Raw genomic sequence first — 23,292 nt, forward strand, 5'->3', positions numbered from 1 at the left:
CCGTATGAACAGTCCTAGTACCAGCTTGTTAATTTTTGGCAACTTGTTTGCAGGTAACCCCATCTCTCTCTCTCTCTCTCTCTCTCTCTCTCTATATATATATATATATGTAATATCTTGATATTTTTGCTCCAAAGGTGGTTAAAACTAAGTACAGACACCCCCGAGCCATTCTTTCAGAGTACGTACAATTTAAAGCTACGTGCGGGCAGTTTGATCTAAGGAAAGTGATAATTATCAAGAGGAAGAATGTGGAGGCTGAAGATAGCAGAAGGTGGGAATGACCCTTACATCTACAGCACAAACAACTTTGTGGGAAGGCAGATATGGGAGTTTGATCCAGAGGCTGGTACCCAGGAAGAGCGAGATGAGGTCGAAAAGGCTCGCCAAAATTTCTACAAGAATCGATATCAGGTCAAGCCTAGCGGCGATCTCCTCTGGCGAATGTAGGTACGTACACTAATATTCTTCATCTTCATCGTTCACTATCTACAAGTTCATATTGCGTCGAAGTTGCAATCATGAAGGACTATTCCAGCGCACGACATTTCTTTCTTAGCTATTTAGTCATGTGTTGAATTTTTAGCACCAGAAAATCTGAGAATGGACCAAATACTAGCAGTTTAATTTCTTCAAGGCAGGCATACAACCTGTGATTCAAAGCCATGATAAATAACGTCGTTGCTTTGCTTCTTTATAAACTTCGAGCGTGTTAATTAATGGTGTGCGCTTGGGTTTTGTAACGCAAAGATTAATATATATTAATATTGGGTACGTATGAATTATAATCCTATCTGCGTATATCTTAATTTCTTCATCCCCTTCTTATATATATATATATGTTCTTCTATTTGTTTTTCCTCGATCTCTTCTACTGACTCTGTTAAAACTGGTACATTCATTTTTATACCATCCGAACGAACGATGAAGGCCTGCATGCATGGGCCCGGCAACTCTTAATTAATTTGTTCGCCCAAGTTGGTAATTGAATAAATCTTAGGTTGAACGCTACTTTTTTTTTTTTTGAAATAAAGCTATGTAGCTCATTCCATTAAATCAATTCTGAAATACATGGAGGAGATTCCTCCATAGTAACAATTACGTACATCATAAATGACTAAGGCATCTTTTCTAACATGAAGTACATCCATTAATTTAACAAAATTCCTGAGCATCTCCTTGGCTTCAGACACAAGCATGCCTACACTAGTCCACTCAACATCCTCTTTCTTCAAAGCTTGAATGGTTTGTAGCGAATCTCCTTTAAGTAGAATATTATTTAAATCCAAATCCAACCCAAAAATTGTTGCTTGCAATGCCCCAGGATTTAGCCAATAAAGGATTAGGAAATAGGCACTTGTTTTTCCTCGTAGTTGCAATAATCCTCCCTTCATAGTCTCTTACCACAACTCCAAATCCAATTCTTGATCGACTCTTGTCTATAGCTGCATCCTAATTTAATTTGTACGTGTGCATAGGAGGTGGTTGCCACTTGATATCAATTTTGCTACTTGGCTTTGTAGTAAAGCTTTTCTGCTCTTCCAATTCTTGCAACAGTTTCAAGGTTTGCTTAGCTAAACTCACTACTATGTTTGGATGCCTAAATTCTTTATTGAAAATAAGTTCATTTCTTCTCCACCAAATCTTCCTTGCTAACATTGCAAACTCCTGCAAGATTTCAGTGTCCATTGTATCAGCTATAGCCCCTATTAGTTCCAACAATTTCATGTGAATAAAGTGGCTTTTTTGTAGTCTTTTTTTTTTTATCATTGACATCAAACATCTTTAGCCGATTCACATTCCCAATTAGCATGTGCAATAGTCTCTTCCTCATTTAAACAAATGGGGCACTTTGGATGCTTCACTATTTTCCTTTTAAATGAATTGGCTTGACTAGGTAAGGCTTCTAAACATGCTCTCCAAAGGTATACCCAATCCATTGGTGTGATCTTCAAACCCCATATCAATTGCCATACCTTCTTAAAACCATTACTCATGCTCAAGGCCTGTCCCATTGCTGCCAAAAACATTTCCTCTTGCATGTGGTAGACACTCTTAACAGTAAAAAGACCAATAGAGGATCCTTTCCAAATACGTTTATTAGGGCTATTAGGAGAACTTAGAGATATCTGCTTCTTCCTTCTCAAAAATCTATTCTACTAGCTTAGTGTTCCATTTCTTCTCATCTACCTCAATAAGTTCCTAAACCTTGGCCTTGATGTTGAATTTCAACACAGGACTTTGAACCTTTGATGGTATAGACTTTGGAATCACCCCAAATACTAACTTTTGCACTTGTTCCAATAAGTTATAGCTTCCATGAGATGTCTAACTGGTAGAATGTTCCTCCTAATATAGGAAGGTTTTTGTCCCAGTGTAGCCTTCAAAAATTAGGATTCTTGAAAATACTTACCCTTTAGCACTTGAGATGCTAAGGATTGGGGATATTGAATCAACTTCCAACCTTGTTTTGCAAGCAATGCAAGATTGAAGCCTTCCAAGTCTCGAAATCCCATGCCTCCTGCTGATTTAGCCCTTCCCATATTACTTCATGAAACCCAATGAATCTTCCTCCCTGCCTCTTGCTATCCCCACCAAAAATTATGCATAACACTGTTGATATTTTGAAGCAATTTACTGGGCAACTTGAATACACTAATGCTATATGTTGAAAGAGCTTGCACCACAGCCTTAAGAAAAATTTCATTTCTTGCTTGTGACAATGTTTTCATGTTTTGACTACTAACTTTCATTCTCACTCTATCCAGTATACTTCTAAAGGATTTTTCTCTTGCTCTTTCCACCACTGTTGGTAGGCCAAGATATTTCTCATATGCCATAGTTGACCTCACACCAGCAATACTGAAAATAAAGTCTTGAGCTTTCTTGGCTACGTTTCTACTAAATTGGATTGAAGTCTTTTCAAGGTTCAATCTTTGTCCTGAAGCTTCTTCATAGACTTTTAGAATGCTGAATAGATTGCCCCATTCTATAGAATTAGCCTTGCAAAACAAAAGGCTATCATCAACAAAAAATAAATGAGAGTCTGATTTTTCCCCTTGCAAAAGGAACACCTATTATCACTCCTTCCTTTTCAGCTCTTCTTTTCAATGAACTTAAAGCCTCTATACATAGAATGAATAGGTAAGGTGAAAGGGGATCACCTTGCCTAATATCCCTTGAAGGCTTGAAGTAGCTTTGAGGGATCCCATTTACCAATATTGAGTAGGACACTAATTTTATGCACCTCATCACCAAATCTACCCACTATGTATCAAACCCGATTTTGTACATAATTGATCTGAGAAACTTCATTCTATTCTGTCATATGCCTTGCTCATGTCAAACTTCATTACCATATACCATTTTCCCTGTCTTTTTGCATTTCATTGTATGCATTGCCTCAAATGCAACAATAACATTGTCAAAAATTAGTCTTCCAAGAACAAAGGCTGATTGATTATAGGAAATGATGCATGGTAACACCTTCTTCAGTCAATTGGCTAGGGCTTAGAAAATTAACATATAAATCATATTACAAAGAGAGCTAGGCCTCAAATCAGCAACCTTAGTGGAGTTCTTCTTTTTTGGAATAAGAGCAATAAAGGTATTATTAATTTCATCTAAACTTCATTAGGGTTAAGAACAAATAAAACTGACTCACTGATCTGACCTCCTACTATATTCCAATGTTGCTGATAGAAGGCTGCTAGAAAGCCATTAGGACCAAGTGAGCTCAGGCCATTCATTTGTAACAAAGCCTCTTCAACCTCCTTAGTAGTGTAAGATTTCAATAGCTTCTTGTTCATTTCTTCATTCACATTAGACCTTATAGTTGCCAAGCATTCTTTAATATTGTGTGGAATTGAAGTTGTGAAAAGGTCCTGGAAAAAACCTTGGAACTACTGACAGATTGCTTCTGGTAGTGTGATCTGCTGGCCATTTTCATCAATCAGTTTGCTAATTTTGTTTGCCTTCCTCCTCTAAGATACACATTGATGAAAAAACTTAGTGTTCATGTCCCCTTCCTTCAACAATCTTTATTTGAAATGCTGCTTCCACTTCAAGTTGTCTTCTTCAAGTAGCTTATCAACTTCCCTTTGCAAAGTTTTAATCCTTTTATGCATATCTCCTTTTTTAGCCTACTGCAAATTGGAAAGCTAAGTAAGCCTTTTTTGAATTTCTCTCTTTGAACTGTCTACTATATATTTACTTCATTACACTAATTTATGCTGACATTTCTTCTATCCTTCAGTAGTGTAGTTGAGTTTGTTGATAGCTAATCTTGGCTTCCTCCACTCTTCCTCAATCAGTTTGGTGCAATCTTCCCTTTGTGCCCAGCTCACCTCATACCTAAAAGGTTTCTGATGGCTGCTCAAATCTTGAGGAGAACTATCCATCAAGATAAGACTTGGATAGTGATCAGAGCTAAGAGTTGATATGATATGAGTCACAGCTCTAGGGAAGCAGTTAGCCCATATATTGTTACTTAAGGCTCTATCATGCCTTTCTTTAGTGAATGTTGCTCCATATCTATTATTAGACCATGTAAATCTATTACCAACATACCCCAAGTCACTTAGTCCACACTCTTCCCCTACCATTCTAAAATTCTCCATTTGCTTGTAGGATCTCATAGCTCCCCCATACTTCTCACTAGCTAAAAATCTCATTAAAGTCCTCAACACAAAGGCACACCAAATCACTTGCTGGTTTCAGTCCTCTGAGTAGCTGCCAACTAACTTGTCTCTTGGCAGTAGATGGGTTTCCATAGAAACCAGTGAGAATCCAGGTCTTTCCATCACTCAAATTTTTAACCGAGGGAAATATGATACTGAGTGTATAATTCCAAATTTGCATCAATGTCATCCCTCTATAAAAATGCAAGTCCCCCACTCAGCCCTCTACAATACACTGCAAAACTGTTTGCCAGCTTCAAGCTCTTCTTTAGTCTTTCTACTTGTTTCTTCTACACTTTGTTTCCCTTAGGATGACAAAGTTTGGGACCTTATTCTTTACCATGAGGTGAATCTCTCTAACTGCCTGAGAGTTCCCAAGCCCTCAGTAGTTCCAACTTAGGTAGTTCATGGTTGGTGGTGGGATTGTATAATAGCCTCCACCAAATTTGTTTCAATTAGGTCCATTTCATCCATCTCTTCACCTTTCTATTTTTTACCACCATTAGTAATGTGAGCATCATCTATAGTTCCTTCATAGCTCCTCTTTCTTTGAATAGTTCCTACCACCTGTTTATTAACTTCATTAGCAAATTCTGCATAAAATCTGTCCCTTGCTCTTCTTTTCCAAGTGGACCTCTTTTTAGACCTTTCCAAAATAAGGACTTGATCAGCCAAAAATTTATCTAAAGAACTTATTTCTAAAGCCAATGTGGATTCTAAGTGATGAGCCCTATTTTTGTTCTCTCTCTTTTGATAGCAACTTCACCTTTAGTAAAGCAGACTTCCTTCTATTCTCTTGTTCCTCCATGTTGGAAACTGTTTCCTTTCCCAATTCCCCCATTCGTGGAGTTGCACCTTCCATATTTTCCTCTTTCTTCCCCTCGTGCTCACCTTCCTTTTTGGCTACCCTTTCCTTCTGAGTAAAAACATCCTCCATTTTGACTTGATGAATTTGCTCATGCAAAGAAGAATTTCCTTTTGAAACATCATCCCCGTCACTCTCACCCATTTGCCATGCATGGAAGCTCAACTTTCTTCTCTACTTAATCTCCTATACCACCATATCTCTTTTGACTATTCCCATTGAAATTAGCAATAGAAGCACGTAGCCATGGGCCATATTGGGACTGACCTGCTTCATCATCTTTAGCAATTGTCACTCTAGGACATAACTTCTTGGTATGCTTAATCACCCCACACTTAAAACAAAAGGTTGGTAGCCTCTCATATTTAAATTGGAGCCAAGTTTGTTTTCCATCAATGGTCAAGAAAGTAGCCCTCATTAGAGCTTTGGTGATGTCCACTTCCACTTTCAGCCTTAGAAACTTCCCCCACCAAGCCCCCATTGATTTGCATTAACTTTCCCAACAAATTCCACAATTTGGATTCTAAATTCTTGTGTTATACATGGCGATGGCATGTTCTGAACTTGCAGCCAAAACACTTCCTTGTTGAAGGGGATATCATTTAGAGATAAACCACCCTCAAACTCCTGCAGTCAAACAAGCCATCAATCAAAAAACCATGGCCTAACATTGATAACCCTTTGCATGTCTTCTTCTTTCTGAAACTTAGTCAAGTATTTATTCTCCCCCCACGTCATTATATTGCAACCAACCTTCAGTCTGCCAAATCTTTGACATGGTCATTTTGAATGCTTTCCTATTGACTACTTTGTCAACTATGATCATTGCAAACAAACATCATCTACCTCATGCCTTTGCCTAGTCCAGTATAGTAGAAGACAACATGACTTCCTTCTTTCTTGCTCTGTAAGGCTAAACTCTTCCCATTGTTTTGTCAACTCGTCAGCCATGGAACACACTTTAGACTAGAATTACCAGCCTAAGAGACTCTCCTGTATGTAGAGAGAAAAAATCTCACCTTCCTAGGAAGGAGAGGACTCCAATTTGTAAATGTGGGTCTTGTGCCAATAGGCCACAGGACGTTGGCTTAAATCTAAATAATCATATGTAGTCCATTTTTTTTTTCTTTTCTAAACCGATATTGATTACTCAGGTTGATGGCTATTAAATTTGAGATTCTTGACATAAAAAATGTATCATGCATGTGATCTTATGTCAATTGCAAAATAAAAATGTCCAAATAGATTAGTTTAAAATTATATATATGGTATATATATGGTTACTATCATGCATAGCGCGCAATTAGTCTATTGTTTTCACCAGAAACGACCTTATATATTAAGTCATGTGAGATTTAAGTAACTCAATCCTATGGCACCCTCTATTAACTATATAATAGGTTGGAATTAGGGATGAGACAAATTCTGAAAATTTGACTCCGACTCATCTACATTGACTCCACTCTAACTTCGATAAGTCGGAGTCAGAATCAGAGTTCTTTTCACAAAAAAAGTCGAAGTTGGAGTAGGAGGTAGCGATGTACCAACTTCGACTTCGACTCAGACTCTGATATTGTACATATTTTATAAAAATATATGTATTTTTTATACATCAATCATATATATATTTTATATAACTATAACTTATATAGTTAGTTAAATTCAATAATATACTAGTATGAGCAAATTAATATAAAATAATATACTTATACAATAATATAAATAGACTAAATTGACTAATAATAATTTAGTATATGTAAATGTAATACTATTAACTATTACTATTATGTAACACTAATTTATAATAACAACTAATGTATAAACACTAATCTATAATAACATGTAGTACTAATTATATAATAACTAGTGTATAATAACATTTACTACTAATGTATTATGTCTAAACTCAAATATATAAATTTATAATAACATGTAATACTAATATATAAACATTAATATATAATAACATTAATTTGTACAATGATTTATTTTTTCAATTTTGGTTATGTTTTAATTAAATTGAAATTTGAAAAAATAGTTTTTTTTTTTTTTTAAAAAAAATTGAATCTGGAAACCCAAATTTGATTAGTGAGAGCCCAAAATTGTCAAATGGGCTAAGAAATAAAAAAGCTCAAATCCAACTCCGACTCTGACTCTCCACTTCGACAAGTTGGAGTCGGATCAGACATTATGCGAATCAGAGTCGAATTCAAAGGTTAGATTTAACCTCCGACAAAGTTGAAGTCATAGTTGGAGGTAGGGCACTCTGACCCCAACATTGTTAGTGCTAAGCCCTAGTTGGAATATAGAAAGCCTTGAGCAAGTGGGATCTGGATGGAGGAGACCACTTGAGGATGATTAAAAAACTCAATATAAAAAAGCATAAATGTGATTGATCTATATTATTATTTTTTTCTTATAGTAATATAGTCCCTTTTCTTTATGAAATCGACTGCAGTTTCTCAGAGAGAAAAACTTCCAACAAACAATCCCCCAAGAAAAGGTGGAGGATGGAGAGGAAATCACATATGAAAAGGCCACAACCGCATTGAGGAGGGCTGTCCATTTCTACTCGGCCTTGCAAGCCAATGATGGCCATTGGCCGCCTGCTGAAAATGCTGGCCAGTTGTTTTTTCTTCCCCCCTTGGTGAGTCACTCATCTCCATTGTCATTTTTATTTATTTATCACTGTGATCATCACTTTATGAAGCAGACTCTAGTATTAGGCATATTTGCTAACGTCTGTTGTTTTCAATCTAAAAAACTGCAGGTAATGTGTGTGTACATTACAGGGCATCTTAATATAGTGTTCCCCATTGAGCATCAGAAGGAAATCCTTCAATACATATACTGTCATCAGGTATATACATATTCTATGAAGCTTTACATAGTAGGATTAGCTGTTGCTACAGAATTTCCTTTTTTTTTCTCTCCCTGTTTTGTACCTTCTGTTCTATTCATATATCATGTAGAATGAAGATGGTGGGTGGGGATTCCACATAGAAGGCCACAGTACCATGTTTTGCACCACTCTTAGCTACATTTGTATGCGTATACTTGGGGAAGGACCTGAGGGTGGTCAGGACAATGCTTGTGCAAGAGCCTAAAAGTGGATCCTTGATCATGGTGGTGTTACTCACATTCCTTCTTGGGGAAAGACTTGGCTTTCGGTATGCATCTCCCCCTTGAACCAAATTCTTCAGAGTGAAAAATAGCAAGTTAAATCTCCACTTATCTAAAAAGTTTAAACAATAGATTGAATTATTTAAATCATATTCTAACAGAATAGATATATATCGACCACAGGTCCACACATGTTGCTTATTTTCATTATCATTCCATGTATGTAGATACTTGGTGTGTTCCAGTGGATTGGTAGCAACCCGATGCCGCCTGAGTTTTGGATCCTTCCTTCATTTCTCCCGATGCACCCATGTTTGTACATGTTTGGTTACTGCTTCATTAAACATCCTCAAACTTCATTTCTTTTTGAAGCTTCTATTGCTACAGATGTTTTACTTTCTTCTCTTCACAATATATAAAACTTGCCTAATTCAACATTTCTATTTTACTCCTAAATGCATCAAAAATGTGGTGCTACTGCCGAATGGTGTACATGCCCATGTCATATCTATATGGGAAATGGTTCGTAGGCCCAATCACACCTCTCATTCTTCAATTGAGGGAGGAGCTCTACAATGAGCCTTACAATGAGATTAACTGGAGGAGGGTGCGTCATTCATGTGCAAAGGTATGTTTTACCTTTACGGAAATATATTAGGTACTCTGGGAGTATGGATGATGTGTTAGTTTCATCCAATCAAACGATGACATGCCATTAATATTGCTTATATAAGTACTACTTTTTAATGATATGTCATTTTGTGATAGGTTGATAGTACCACATGTCCATACTCCAAGATTACATAATAATTATTGTACCTTCATTGCTCTCACGATTAATACCTGGTCATTGCTAAGAGCTAGTCAATCGACTATAGAATGTGAGGTTGAACTTGACTTTTTTGATTAGTAGTTGCAATACATTTTATATAGGAAAGAAGACTAAGAGTTATATAGAAAAGAAATAGAAGTTTCTCAAATCTTTAAAATTCCACATTGCACAACATTTATTCACATGATTTTTCAAATTATTATAAACTTGAATGATTAAATTTATGGTCATTCAACATAACAATTGGATGACATACCTTAAGAGGAGCAAAGCTCTTGTTTCGAAAGTTTTATGTGCTATAAATACTTTCGAAAATACTCCCGAACGCATTCTTTATTCAAAGCTATATTATTACAGGAGGATATCTACTATCCCCATCCTTGGGTACAAGATTTGCTTTGGGATAGTCTATACCTGTTCACTGAGCCCCTTCTCACTTGTTGGCCACTTAAGAAGCTGGTTAGAGACAGGGCTCTTCAAGTAACAATGAAATACATTCATTATGAAGATGAGAACAGTCGATACATTACCATTGGATGTGTGGAAAAGGTAATGTGATTATACAATCAAGAACAAAAAATGGAGAGCATCTATCTATTTATGTTATACATATGACACTACTCCTAATGCAATTTACACTCAACAGGTTTTATGTATGCTTGCTTGTTGGGCTGAAGATCCAAATGGGGATTATTTCAAGAAGCATCTTACCAGGATCCCAGATTACATATGGGTTGCTGAAGATGGAATCAAGATGCAGGTTACTACAAATTTCCTTACCTAAATCTCTTTCCCGAGTTAGTTGTATAAATATTTGCATTAAAACTGAGCATAACTCATTGCTGATTTTGATGTCTGCCGTTTGTATGTAGAGTTTTGGTAGTCAAGAGTGGGATACTAGTTTTTCCATTCAAGCTTTGCTTGCAAGTAATCTTACTGATGAAATTGGACCTACACTTGCTAGAGGGCATGACTTCATAAAGAAATCTCAGGTTTTACTTTCTATTCTGAAGGCATATCTCCACCATAATAGTCAAATATCCAATTTTCTTTTAAAAAGAATAAATACTAATTATTAACTTTCCCCTTAAAATTGTAAAGGTCAAAGACAATCCTTCTGGTGACTTCAAAAGCATGTTTCGCCACATTTCTAAAGGATCATGGACTTTCTCTGATCAAGATCATGGATGGCATGTTTCTGATTGCACAGTAGAAGGTTTGAAGGTAACTACCTAACTTTTTTCAAAGAGTAATGATACACTTGCAACTCTTTCAAAAATTTTTTGCTACTCAGCTCAAATCAACTAATGTAATTGTGCCACTTTGTTAAAAATATTTTCAATTTTATGTAATTACCCTTCATTTTAAATAGAGTTGTAAAATAATTGTAGACTAATTGTAAGTTTATCATTTTCCTTGTTCAAATGTTTATATGAAGTTGAGTATTGCATTTAGTTTGTTCCTCATGAAATTCTCTTCTGTATGACAGTGCTGCCTTCTTTTGTCAATGATGCCACTAGAAATTGTTGGTGAGAAAATGGAACCTAAGCGATTCTATGATTCTATAAATGTTCTACTCTCTTTGCAGGTGAGGATTAACATCCACTGGTGATGTGAATAATATAAATTTATAGGCTTTCGAAAGTTCAAATTATTTGAATATTTTTTTCTTTTTTTGCCAAAGGCCTGTGGCATGATTGGCATAACCCCCAGTCTCCAAAATGGAGGTCTAGAGTTTGAAATCTCCCCTCCCCAAATATATCAAAAAAAAAAAAATGAAACTTATTTGAAGTTTTTTTCTCAAGTATTTCGCTGTGTTCGTATAAATAGCTCTATTCTATGGGTAAATGTAGAGTGAAAATGGTGGTTTATCAGCTTGGGAGCCAACTGGAGCCCAAGAGTGGTTGGAAGTAAGTATCTCAAAATATTCAAGTCACTGGCTGGGAAATATTCCTTTGGAAATACTTTAGAACTTATCTAGAGTTGATAAATCCACCCTTATTAATTTATGCTTTTTCCTCAGTTGCTTAATCCCATAGAATTCTTCGCCGACATTGTCATTGAACATGAGTATGTTGAGTGCACTTCCTCAGCAATCCAGGCTTTAGTTTTGTTTGAGAAGTTGTACCCTGGACACAGAAAGCAAGAGATTGATAATTGCATAAAAAATGCTGCTCGGTTCCTTGAAGACATACAAATGCCCGATGGTTCTTGGTATGCTCCTAGACTGTTTCATGAGATATGTTTCCAACGTTTATATGTTCTTATGTACATCTTTTTGAGAGATAAGTGACATGATTAAGCATTTCCTTAGGTATGGAAATTGGGGAGTTTGCTTCACATATGGTTCATGGTTTGCACTTGGAGGGTTGGCTGCAGTACTTTTAACAATTGTCCAGCGATGCGCAAAGGTGTTGATTTTCTACTCAAAGCACAAGAAGATAATGGAGGTTGGGGAGAGAGCTATCTATCATGCCCAAACAAGGTAAATTTTTATATAACCTTTTTAAAATTCCCATGCTTGGTAGATTTATTTGAACAAGACTAAAAGATAAACTTTTCTTCTTGATTTCATAGAAATATGTTCCTCTGGAAGGAAACCGATCGAATTTGGTACATACTGCATGGGCCATGATGGGTCTTATTCATGCTGGACAAGTTAGTTTATGGTTTACAAATTTAGCATTATATAACCTCTCATTTCATTACACATGATTTTCTTTCATATTGTGATCTTAAATCTGTGTTTGCAATAGGCTGAGAGAGACCCGACACCCCTTCACCGCGCAGCAAAGCTGATAATCAATTCTCAAATGGAAGATAGCAATTTTCCTCAACAGGTATCTCTCTTTGGCATTGCTTCAAATAATCTTTCTCCTTTTTGTTTTTCATTAAGACAGGTTCAAATAAAAAAAAGAAAAAGAAAAAAAAAATACTTCTAAATAAAAATGAAAATGGAATTCCTTTTTGCACTACAAAACATATTTTAGCAAGATAAACTTTACACTCAGCATGCATAAGGCCACACAACTGTGTGAAACTTTGAATTTTAGTGCAAAAAGAAAAAGGAAGGAAGGAAATCACTAGATTCAAAAGAAGATAATTAAATATATACTATCCTTGAATCTCAAATTCAAAGCTTTCTTACCATTTATTACCCTTTTATGCAGGAAATCACTGGAGTCTTCAACAAGAACTGTATGTTACACTATGCAGCATACAGAAACATCTACCCATTATGGGCTCTTGCCGAATACCGCAAGTGTGTCCCATTGCCATCAGTAAGCCATTAACTCCAGTTGTGAACCATTATCCGAGAGTACACACCGATAACAATGATAGTCATTAATTTTGTTTCTATTTCTGTATCATTTATTTTTCTTTACTTTGGCTGTTGTTACTAGTGCTACTACCTCAATTGTCTATCCATGACTTCTTGTATTGTTGTCTAAATTGTGGCTTTTTTGGTTGGGCTTCAACTCATATCTTTAAGTTGGTTTATATTAATTTCATATGGAATAATATCCATATTCTAGAAAGAATAACCATAATTCTCGATCTTAATCTAAGTGGTTTGAATGTTCACCAACCAAATATACTGTTGGTTGAAGATGGAAGATGGAAGAGATAATGGTTGATGTTAAGGACGTATTTCACACCACCAACCACATAGATGATCTGCAACAAACAAAGGGGTGGCACTGGTTGCCTTGGGAACACTCTGATGCCAAAGTCAGAATAATAATATGAGGGTAAGTTTATGTGGAAGTGACTCACTCAAAAATGAGTAGCACTAATGCTATCCCAAGTGCAGGAGGATGTCGTGTAATAATTAGGAATAAATTCCTAGATCGTCTCCTCAGGGAAAGTTACTTAAAATTAAACTCGTTGGAGAATGTGTGAAAAACTTCACAAAGAGAAAATAAAATGATGGTATGTGCAATGGATGGAAAAGGGTACTAGTCATGGACTAGATTCATGTCTTTTGATTTTGATTGTCGAATTGGAATGTAAAGGACTAATAGATTAAACTCAGAAATTAATAAAACTAAATCAAGAATTAAACTAAATTAGAAAGTAATTGACAAAACATGCACTGAAAATTAAAAATGCATAAAACCAAGATTCTAGAATTCGTCTTTGTATTTAAATCACAAATTCTTAAAATAACACATAACAATTGTAATCACTATTAAATGAAAGCTTAAAGAAACAATATAAATAAATAACATGAAATAAGTAAACAACAATTAAATTACCCAACTAAAACAAAAACAAAAGCTCTCTCCTTCACTTTCTAAAAAAATATAATTCAAACCAACTAAATCTCCTCTAGAAAAATAAATCTAAACCGACTCACTTCACTTTACGAATGAAAAGCTCAATTCCCTCTACTCCCATGTATCATGTTTCAGAAAAATCAAAAACAAAAACTCTCAACCAAACCCTTCTTGCAATAAATTAAATTAGCATACTTGATTAAAAACTTCTAAAACAATTCTCTTGTTGCACGAAACCAACTAGCACACTTGAAAGAAATTAAGGTATTACAATTAATGAGATAAAATTCTAAAACAATTCTTAATACTTAATAAAAATTCTTAAAACAACAAAGCATTATAGGCAAAAACAAAAACTGCCGAACACCACTATGTTTAAATTAAAGCAACTGCCGCTAGTCTTCTAAATGAAAAGAAAATAATTCCCCAAAAAAAACTCTCCCTGCTGCTGCTGCTACCAGCTAATAAATAGCTGATCTCCAGCTGCTCCAACTACCCGAATGAAAAAGAAAGAAGAAAAAAAAATAACTCTCTGTTTCTGCCCTCCGTGCTGCATATGTGCATGTGTGCATGTTGGTCTGCATGTGTCCGAATGGTCTGCATGTGCTTTGCTGGTTTTGCACTTTTCTGCATGTGTGAGTCTTCTTCTCTTGCTGTAGTAGCTGCTGCACATGTGAGTTTTCTGCTTCAGCTGTCCAAAGGTCTGCATGTGTGAGCTGCTGTGGGTCCAGCTGTGTGCTGTCCGAATGAGGCTGGTCAGCTGTAACGTGCTATATGCTTTCTGTTGTGTACATGTGTGCATGCATGTGTGAGTGCTGTCCGAAGGGTGTGTGAGTGTCTTTGCTGCTGTGTTTGTCTGCAACGTGCTGTATGCTTTCTGTCCAGGTTGCTGAACGTTCAGGTTGCTGTCCATGTGGTCCGAATGAGTTGCTGTCTGCATGTGTAAGTTGGTGTAAGTGCAGTTCCGAGTGAGTGCTTTGCTGCTGTGTTTGTTCTGCTGCATGGTTGCTGTCCATGTGGTCCGAATGAGTGGTTGCTGCATGGTGTCTGTGTGGTAAGCAAAAGCAATGACTCTAAGCTGAAGTAACTTGAAGCCAACAATCTTCTGCTGCTCCCCTTCCCATGTGACAGGCTGCGTTGGTATTCAATCTTCTTTCCTTGATGATGATATTCTATCTTCTTTCCTTCAACCAGAGGGCCAGAAACCTTTCTTGATCTCGCATCCATAATGAAACTTGCAGAATGATTTTGTAAACAACTCAAACCTTTCAACAATCTCAGATCCACCTCAGGAAGTTCAAATCTCATTTAAAGATCTCCTAGCCACTTAATTCACAGCACCCCAGTTCAGATTGAACCAATGTAAATGACAAATGACTCAATTCAAAGATATATAGCCACCCAAGAAATGTGAAATGTGCAAACTTCAACACTCTTCAAAATTCTAACACAAGTGGGCCAGAGTTATAATGCTAGTGCAAACGTGGAGAGGGAATTCTTGTAGTTGCAATATTCAATCAAATATACAACTCGCAGAATCCTCCTAAGTTAAATTTCCAAGGTTTGAGAAGCATAGGATTTCACAAGGAATGTGATATATTTATTGGAAAATGGGTTGGCAAGAAGTGCTTCTATCTTTTGAAGATGGAAAGATAGCTCAAGAAACCTTATGAACATGAAGAACAAGGAGAACAATGGTACAAACACAAATGATAATAGAAAGCAAGAAAAATTATGGACTAGAATGCACAGTAATCAATAGTTGGTAGAATTCAAGCAGAAATTCATGCTTTTAATCAATTAAAATCACAACTTTGATTTATTCACTTTAACCATTTTTCCATTTAAAACCAATAATAATGTCATGATGAATTTAAAATACATTGGTTTTAAATAGCTAAAATATGCAATATTTCAGCTCAATCAGGAAGATGAAGTAAATCAAGTAAAGAATTTGTTACCTCTTGTAGGCTATTTATAGAGGTTATTTTCTTGTAAAGTCTTTTCCTTTTGGGAGTCTGAGCTTTTCTCCTATTAGGAATCTGAGTCCCTTTGAGTCAACCTGTTTTATCTCTTCTTGAATTTATCTTTTAGCTAAATTATAGGCTATGGGCTTGATTACTAGAGGGTATAAATATCCCTTTCAGTTACCCCGTTAATTTTCTTTGTGCTGGCACATGAGAAATTAAATACTTTGCATTCCCTACATCTGAGGGCCTATACTAGTTAGTGTATGGGCGTCTCCATGCTTTTGTGAAGCCTTAGAAGGCTTGAGAATCTTTAAGTCAATAATATGTAAAATAAAATCTGAGAATTAGTCTCTAATTTCATGTGTGATTCTAGATTTTTGTTTGTTCTGTGCTAAGTGGTGAAGAGCTCGGCTTGGAGAGATAGGCGGGAGATGTACTTGACCATATTAGGTGTGAGCATGGAGCTTGATTTTGAGTTTGTTTATTTGTGCGGATGTTTGCCCGAGAGATTGCTTATTGTTGGCGAAGAGTGCATATTTTTATGATTGGTTTTTGTGTGTATTTTTGTGACCATTTTTTCTTTTGTTTGTGGTAGTGGATTTGTTGGCCCTTGGTATATATTGTTGTTGGTGTTCTCATTTTGTTGTTGGTGTTTGTTGGTAATCACACGCACTTAAGTGGTCAGGAAGCCTATCAACTTCCTAGGTCCACATTAGTGATTACTAAGCCCATCAACTCGTTTAAGAAGAAAATCCATGAGATGCGGTTGTGGAGCTTAGTGGCTCATTCCCAAAGGTAACCAGTTGGTGGTAGTTGTGGCACGAGTAGAAACACTCGACACTGCTAGTTGGCTCTTGGTGAGGTGTGGGTGGGTTTTGGCAGTCCTTGACCTTTCCCCTTTTCATGGCCACTGCGAGCTTTAAACTCAACACTAGTAGCTAACTGTTGAGGGGTTGTGGGGTCTTTTGACCTCCATGCCCTTTTTGGTTGCACCTCGAGTGTGTAACTCGACCTTTGGTGGTTAATTGATGGGGGGTCCTAGAGTCTTTTGACCTTCATACTCATTTGGTTGCACCGAAAGTGTGTAACTCGACCTTTGGTGGCTAACGGATGGCGGGGGTCGTGGGGTCTTTTGACCTCCACACCCTTTTGGTTGCACCATGAGTGTGTAACTTGACCTTTGGAGGCTAACGGATGGGGGTTTGTGGGTCTTTTGACCTCCACACTCTTTTGGCTGCACCGCAAGTCCTTGACTTGACACTGGTGGCTAACTGTTGAGTGGGTCATGGGGTCTTCTGACCTACATCCCTATTCGACTGCAATACGAGTCCTTGACTCGACACTGGTGGCTAAATTTTGAGGGGGTCGTGGGGTCTTTTGACCTCGACGCGCTTTTGGCTGCACTACGAGTCCTTGACTTGACAGTGGTGGCTAACCGTTGAGGTGGTCGTCGGGTCTTCTGACCTCCACACCTTTTTGGCTGCATAGCAAGTCCTTGACTCGACACTAGTGGCTAACTGTGGAAGTGGTTGTGGGGTCTTTTGACCTCTACGCCCTTTTGGTTGCACGACAAGTATTTAACTTGACCTTTGGTGGTTGAATGCTAATTGCACCACGAGCATGTAACTCAACCTTTGGTGGCTAACTGTTGAGAGGGTTGTGGGGTCTTCTAACCTCCACGCCCTTCTTGATTGCACCACATTTCATTGACTTGAAAATGGTGGCTAAATATTGAGGGGGTCGTGGGGTCTTCTGACCTCCACACCCTTTTGGCTGCACTGCGAGTTCTTGACTCGACACTAGTGGCTAAATGTTGAAGGTGTCATGGGGTCTTTTTACCTCCATGCCCTTCTTGCTGCACTGCGAGTATTTAACTCGACCTTTGGTGGCTGACTACTGAGAGGATCGTGGGGTCTTCTGACCTCCACTCCCTTTTTGATTGCACTGTGTGTCATTGAGTTGACAATGATGGCTAACTATTAAGGGGGTCGTGGGGTCTTCTGACCTCCATGCCCTTTTGGCTGCCCCACGAGTCCTTGACTAGACACTAGTGACTAACTGTTGAGGGGGTCGTGGGGTCTTTTGACCTCCATGCCCCTTTTTCTGCACTGCAAGTATTTAACTCGACCCTTAGTGGCTGACTGCTGAGAGGGTCGTGGGGTCTTCTGACCTCCATGCCCTTTTTGGTTGCACCGTGAGTACGTAACTCAACCTTTTTTGGCTGACTGCTGAGTGCACTGCGTCTTGAGAATTTCTCATAAAAAACAAAATAGGTAAGTATAATACAAATTACAAGTTTGAGATTCATAAACCTAAGTCATTCCGCTAGAGTACGGTGAAGTCCGGTGACACATGGGCAATGCCCGCGGGCAGCCATGCGTTGACATTAATTAAGGCCTCCACGGGTAGTGACAAAACCACATATGCTTTCCACAGAGAACTTGGCCTTGTTGCATGGTGGAGATGTCGGTTTTGTTGCCTTATGAGGAGCACTAGTTTTGTTGCTAGCTGAAGGGTGCAGGTCTTGTTGCTTGCCAAGGGGCGTTGGCCTTGTTGCTCACCAAGGGGCATGGGTCTTGTTGCCTGTCGAGGGGCGCGAGTCTTGTTGCTTGCCAAGGGGCATTGTCCTTGTTGCTGTTCATGGGGAGCGGGTCTTCTTGCCTACCAAGGGGCATGGGTCTTGTTGCTCGCCAAGAGGCATTGGCCTTGTCACGAACGTAGCTAGCAACTGGGAGATATTATCTGCACTTGTGTGAATATGGAAAAGTGTTGCTCGACATGGGGGTGGCAAGAAACACAACAGTTGTGTTGGCCACGGTATTGTAGTGGAGTTATAGCTTTGATCTGTTAGGTGTAGCAGTTTAGGGCTTGTTGGGGGTCATGCAGTATGTCTCCAATGTTCTCTCTCTTCTTCTCCTTCTTTTTTTTTAATACCATGCTCGCTTCTGAATCTGCCTCCTTCCTGATCTCTTACAGTAAGTCTAGGTGCTATCCGACTTCATTTCCTGCTTCTCAGCCCCAAGAGAGCCTGCAACGTGTTTTCAGCATTCACATAATCGTCTGCTCAATCCATGAACTCCTTTAAGGTGGATGGAGTTATCCTAGCTAACTCAGTCATGAACAGGCTTCGAGGCCAGATGCCCCCTAGGAGGGCGGCCAAGGTGATCTTCTCATCTTGGTCATCCATACTGAGCATTTTATTTGTTGAAGTGTGTCAAATAGGCTTTCAAGCTTTCTCCCTCTTTTTGTTTTATGGTTAGCAAATAGGTGGTTGGTCTACGATGCCTTCTACTTGCCATAAACTATGTAAGGAATTGCTTTGCCAGCTCTTCAAAATTGCCAATGGATCTAGGATGTAGGGTCCCAAACCAGCCTCGTGTTATCCCTTTCAACGTCAGTGGGAAAGCATGACAAGCCACTTCCCTGGGGAAGCCGTAAAGGGTCATATGTGCCTTGAAATTTTCAAGGTGATCAATGGGGTCCTTGGATCTGTCGTACAAATCGATTTACGACACTTAGAATTTGGACAGTAGGGGTACCACCATGATTTCCTCTCTATAAGAAAGATTTGTACAAGTAAGCAGCTGCTCCACAGAAGAGGAACCACCCATCCTCTTCGCCATTTCCTTATACTTGTCAACTAGACTGCACAGTTCATCGTGCATCCTTTTCTTCTCTATCTCTTCGCTGTTTACACCTTCTACACTATGTGCATCTCCTTCAACCTGCCCGTTTTGGATAGGAGGGGGATCGCCTTTCTGCCCTTTTAGTTCTTCGTTCTCTTTTTGTAGTTGCTCGACAACTGCCATCACCTGCTTTAGTTTTTCCTCAGCTCTTGCCAATCTTGTTCCTACATCCACCATGCTTGCTTTTGGATCAAAGTTTGCGTGTGATTGCATAATGGTTGGTATGTGAAAATCGTGTTAAATTTGTAGAGATCTCACAAACGGTGCCACTATAAAGGTCGGGTTTCACACCACCAACCACATGGATGACTTGCAACGAACAACAAGCAAAAGAGAAGCTCCCACTCGAAATTCAGACCAGCCCTTTCCGTCTCTCTCTCTCTCCATAAAAACAAGAAGCTTAAATTCCTCTACTGTCCGTAGCTCTTCGGTTTCTCTCAACCCAGGACCCTCCTTTTCGTTCAAGTCTCAAATGCTTGAAAAGTCCCTGCCGTCCTAGATGAAGAAGAATACAAGCCTAAATGAAACGTAATTCTCTCACTTTCAGTCCGTTAAAAACCAGAGGAAAACTTTCAGTGCTCCGTTCGGCTTCCTCCTTATTTTACAAACTTATACTCTGCGATTGAACCATGCTGAAACAGCTAAACATCAAGCCAATACAGTCTCTGCTAGTTCTCTATTTTCTTTCTCTAAAAACAGAGCATCTTAGTCCGGTTTTTCTCTATTCCGAAAGCTCCCTGGTCAGTAAGTTCCAGTCACACGAGAGCCATCAAGAGAGTGAGTTCCTCCTTGGAAAGCAGTGAGCTCGCCGATCAAACGTCAGTCTCCTGGTTCATCTCCTCCCCCCTTTACATAAAAACCTTTCTTTTTTTGTCCCCTTCTTTTTTCATCAATCCAGCTTCTTGTTCAACTTCCTCCCTCCTTTGCGTAAAACTTCTCTTTTAATTCTCCTCCCAGATTTTCGTTCCACCGTAAGGAGATTTCCGTTCCAACCAATTTTCTTCTTTTTCCAAACCTGCTCCCTGACTTTTAGCCCCCTTTTATGAATTTCATGTTGCATGTGCTGTCCACCGAAAACTATTTTCTTCTTTACGTAAAAATGTCCCCACTTTCAACTTGCCTCCGTAATTTTCGTTCAAACCCTAACTAAAGACCGCATGCGTCTATGAACAACCAAAGTAAGAAAGTCACCACCGAAAGTTATTTAACGTTCAAAGTCATCTTCATTTTGTGTCTTTTCAGCTGCCCAAGTCCACCGCTTCCTTCCTTCTCTTTGTTTCTCTTCTGCATATTTCTTTATATTTCCTCTCAATTAGCATGCGCTTTTGGTCAAAAGTTCCAACCGGATCCCATGTGAATTTTATTTAAGCTGAAAATAAGGAGATAAAAATAACACTAAAAAATAAATTAAAAGGAAAAATAGATTATAAAAAATATGTTATATATGTGAGAAAATATTGTCCAATTAAATCATAGTTATAAAATTAAGCATAAACATGATATTAATCAATTAAAAATCACAATGTCTATTTATGGTTATTAACCATTTTTCCATCTAAAACCAATAATAATGTCACGAAGCATTTAAAATACATTAGTTTTAAATATATAAAATATGCAATATTTCAGCTGAATCAATACCCGTTGTGGGGCTGAATGCCAATATTATACCCATCGTCGGGTCGTATACCACTATTATACTATGGTGGGGACTTAACATAAACAGAACAAAAGCATCATCAGAACCAGATCATATTTAGATGTAGAAACAGGAACTCATGCCGAGTTTTCAGCTAACACATCATATTAGAACAGAACACTGAGTAGCTTTAGATCATTTCACATATTCAACAAACCAAAATCAAAATATCTTCATCTGAATCACAATAGAAGTTTAAAAATCTCATTTTTTCTCTGTTTACAAAGTTCAGAAATAATATGCAAAAATTAGCTCATGTCTATACCAATCATAACAAAAGTACTTTCTCTTTCATATAGAGTTCAGGAATAATACCAAAACAAATAATTGAGGTTGTTTTTCATATTTCTTTTCAAACATAAACATGCACATTTTAAAAGTCAACCTAATTTCATATTCATTTTATGCAAAGTTTAGTATAAGAACCCCACTTACCTGTACTTCGTAACTTCTCAGAATTTCCTCACAATAGTGCTAATAGAAAATCAATCATCACCTATAGAAAATCATATAAGTCGAATAAATCTCGAATTGAACACGAAACTTGTAATCACACTTGAAATACTTAATTTAATTCCTCAACACCTAAAATTCTGTTAACTCTAAATTACCATAATTTTCTAAAGTCATCAATATCCATTTAATAAATAATTTTGTTAAAAACCTCAGTATACCGACTTAACAATAAAATCTCACATTCTACTAGGTCCAACGAAAAAAGCCTATAGCTCACGTCAAACACCAACTACCATCAAACTATCAAGTCCAAAAATAATATCAACGCCCCATGAATATTCGGTCCAACCTAATTTAATAACATAAAAATTTTCCAGAGTTGAACCTAAGGGCAAAACCGTAAATTGAAAACACTAGCATGTAACCTAAAACTAAAAGCAGTTCAACATAAAACATAACTCTTAAAACTAAAGAGTTGAGTGGCAGCATTACATACCCAAAGAAAAAAAAAAAAAAAAAAGGAGCTAGCGGCACCATGTGAGAGGTGCGGCGGACCTGGATTGGGTGGCCTATGATGGCAAATATCAATGGAGGCATGGTGGATTCAGTGGTTAAATAATAGAGAGGGATGGCAAACGTCAATGGAGGCATGGTGGATTCAGTGGTTAAATAACACACACAGAGAGAGAGAGAGAGAGAGAGAGAGAGAGAGAGAGAGAGAGAGAGAGAGAGAGAGAGAGAGAGATGCTTTGGGGTGGTCGAAACTTACCCAATGAAGGAAGAAGAAGCAGCAGCACTGCGGCGAAGGTTGAGCTGAGGTGGTGTGGTGAAGACACCACCTAGCTGAGCACTAGAGAGAAAGAAAGAGTGATGAGCAAGAGAGAGACCAACTGGTGAGAGATAGAGAGATTATGGGAGGAACAAGAAAAATGCAAAGAGGCTATGGATGGGGATGATTAGCATGATCTTACCATGAGGTGGTCACGGCGGACCTGGGTGCATGACTGAAGTCTTCTGGTTCACGACTACTCTATCATGGGTCTGGAGCCCGAATCAACTGGTAGCAACATAAGAAGTTTTCTCTATTTTAGTGGTGAATCACATAGCACTCTCTCTAGAAACTTTCGGTGGTTGGCATGGTGGTGATCAGGGGTTATGGTGGTGGTGCACCGGGGTAGTAGTGCAGCGGGACTAAACATATGGCTGTGGTCATCGGTTGTGCAGAGTTCGTGAGTGTGTAGCTTCATGGGAGGTTGAGGTGTGGACAACTCTGCAGTGGGATTACTTTCAGTGGTGGTGGTTGGTGACACACGAAATGGAGGGGTTGTGTGCTCGTGGCTGGCAATTTAGGAGTGTAGAAGAGATGGCGATGGTGTAGTGGCAATAACATACTAGGACACCGTTGATGGTTTCCAAAATATCACTCCCAAGTGTAGAAGTTGTTTAGTTGTAATAAAATGGAGCACCCGAGGTGACCTCCTTAGGAACAAAAGTGACAAGAGCAATTCAAGGCCTCAAGAATTTAGAAATCAAGATTCAAAAAGAAATTGCATGTACAATCAAGTGAAATATATCTATTGTATGAAAATAAATGTTAGATCAAGGGTTTTCTATCCACAATGAGGTATTTGTTACCATTGAAATGTATGGTTGCGCAAGTAGGATTTCGGGTTCATAATTGTTGGAAGGGTGGATTAAATCA

At 38.1% G+C, this 23,292-nt stretch overlaps 1 pseudogene; it reads left to right on the forward strand.

The window, feature by feature from the left end:
* Positions 1 to 212: 212 nt before the first annotated feature.
* On the forward strand, positions 213 to 12,119 carry LOC122302161 (annotated as a pseudogene).
* Positions 12,120 to 23,292: the final 11,173 nt, after the last annotated feature.

This window comes from Carya illinoinensis, chromosome 1 (genome assembly GCF_018687715.1).
Source record: "Carya illinoinensis cultivar Pawnee chromosome 1, C.illinoinensisPawnee_v1, whole genome shotgun sequence".
NCBI lineage: Eukaryota > Viridiplantae > Streptophyta > Magnoliopsida > Fagales > Juglandaceae > Carya > Carya illinoinensis.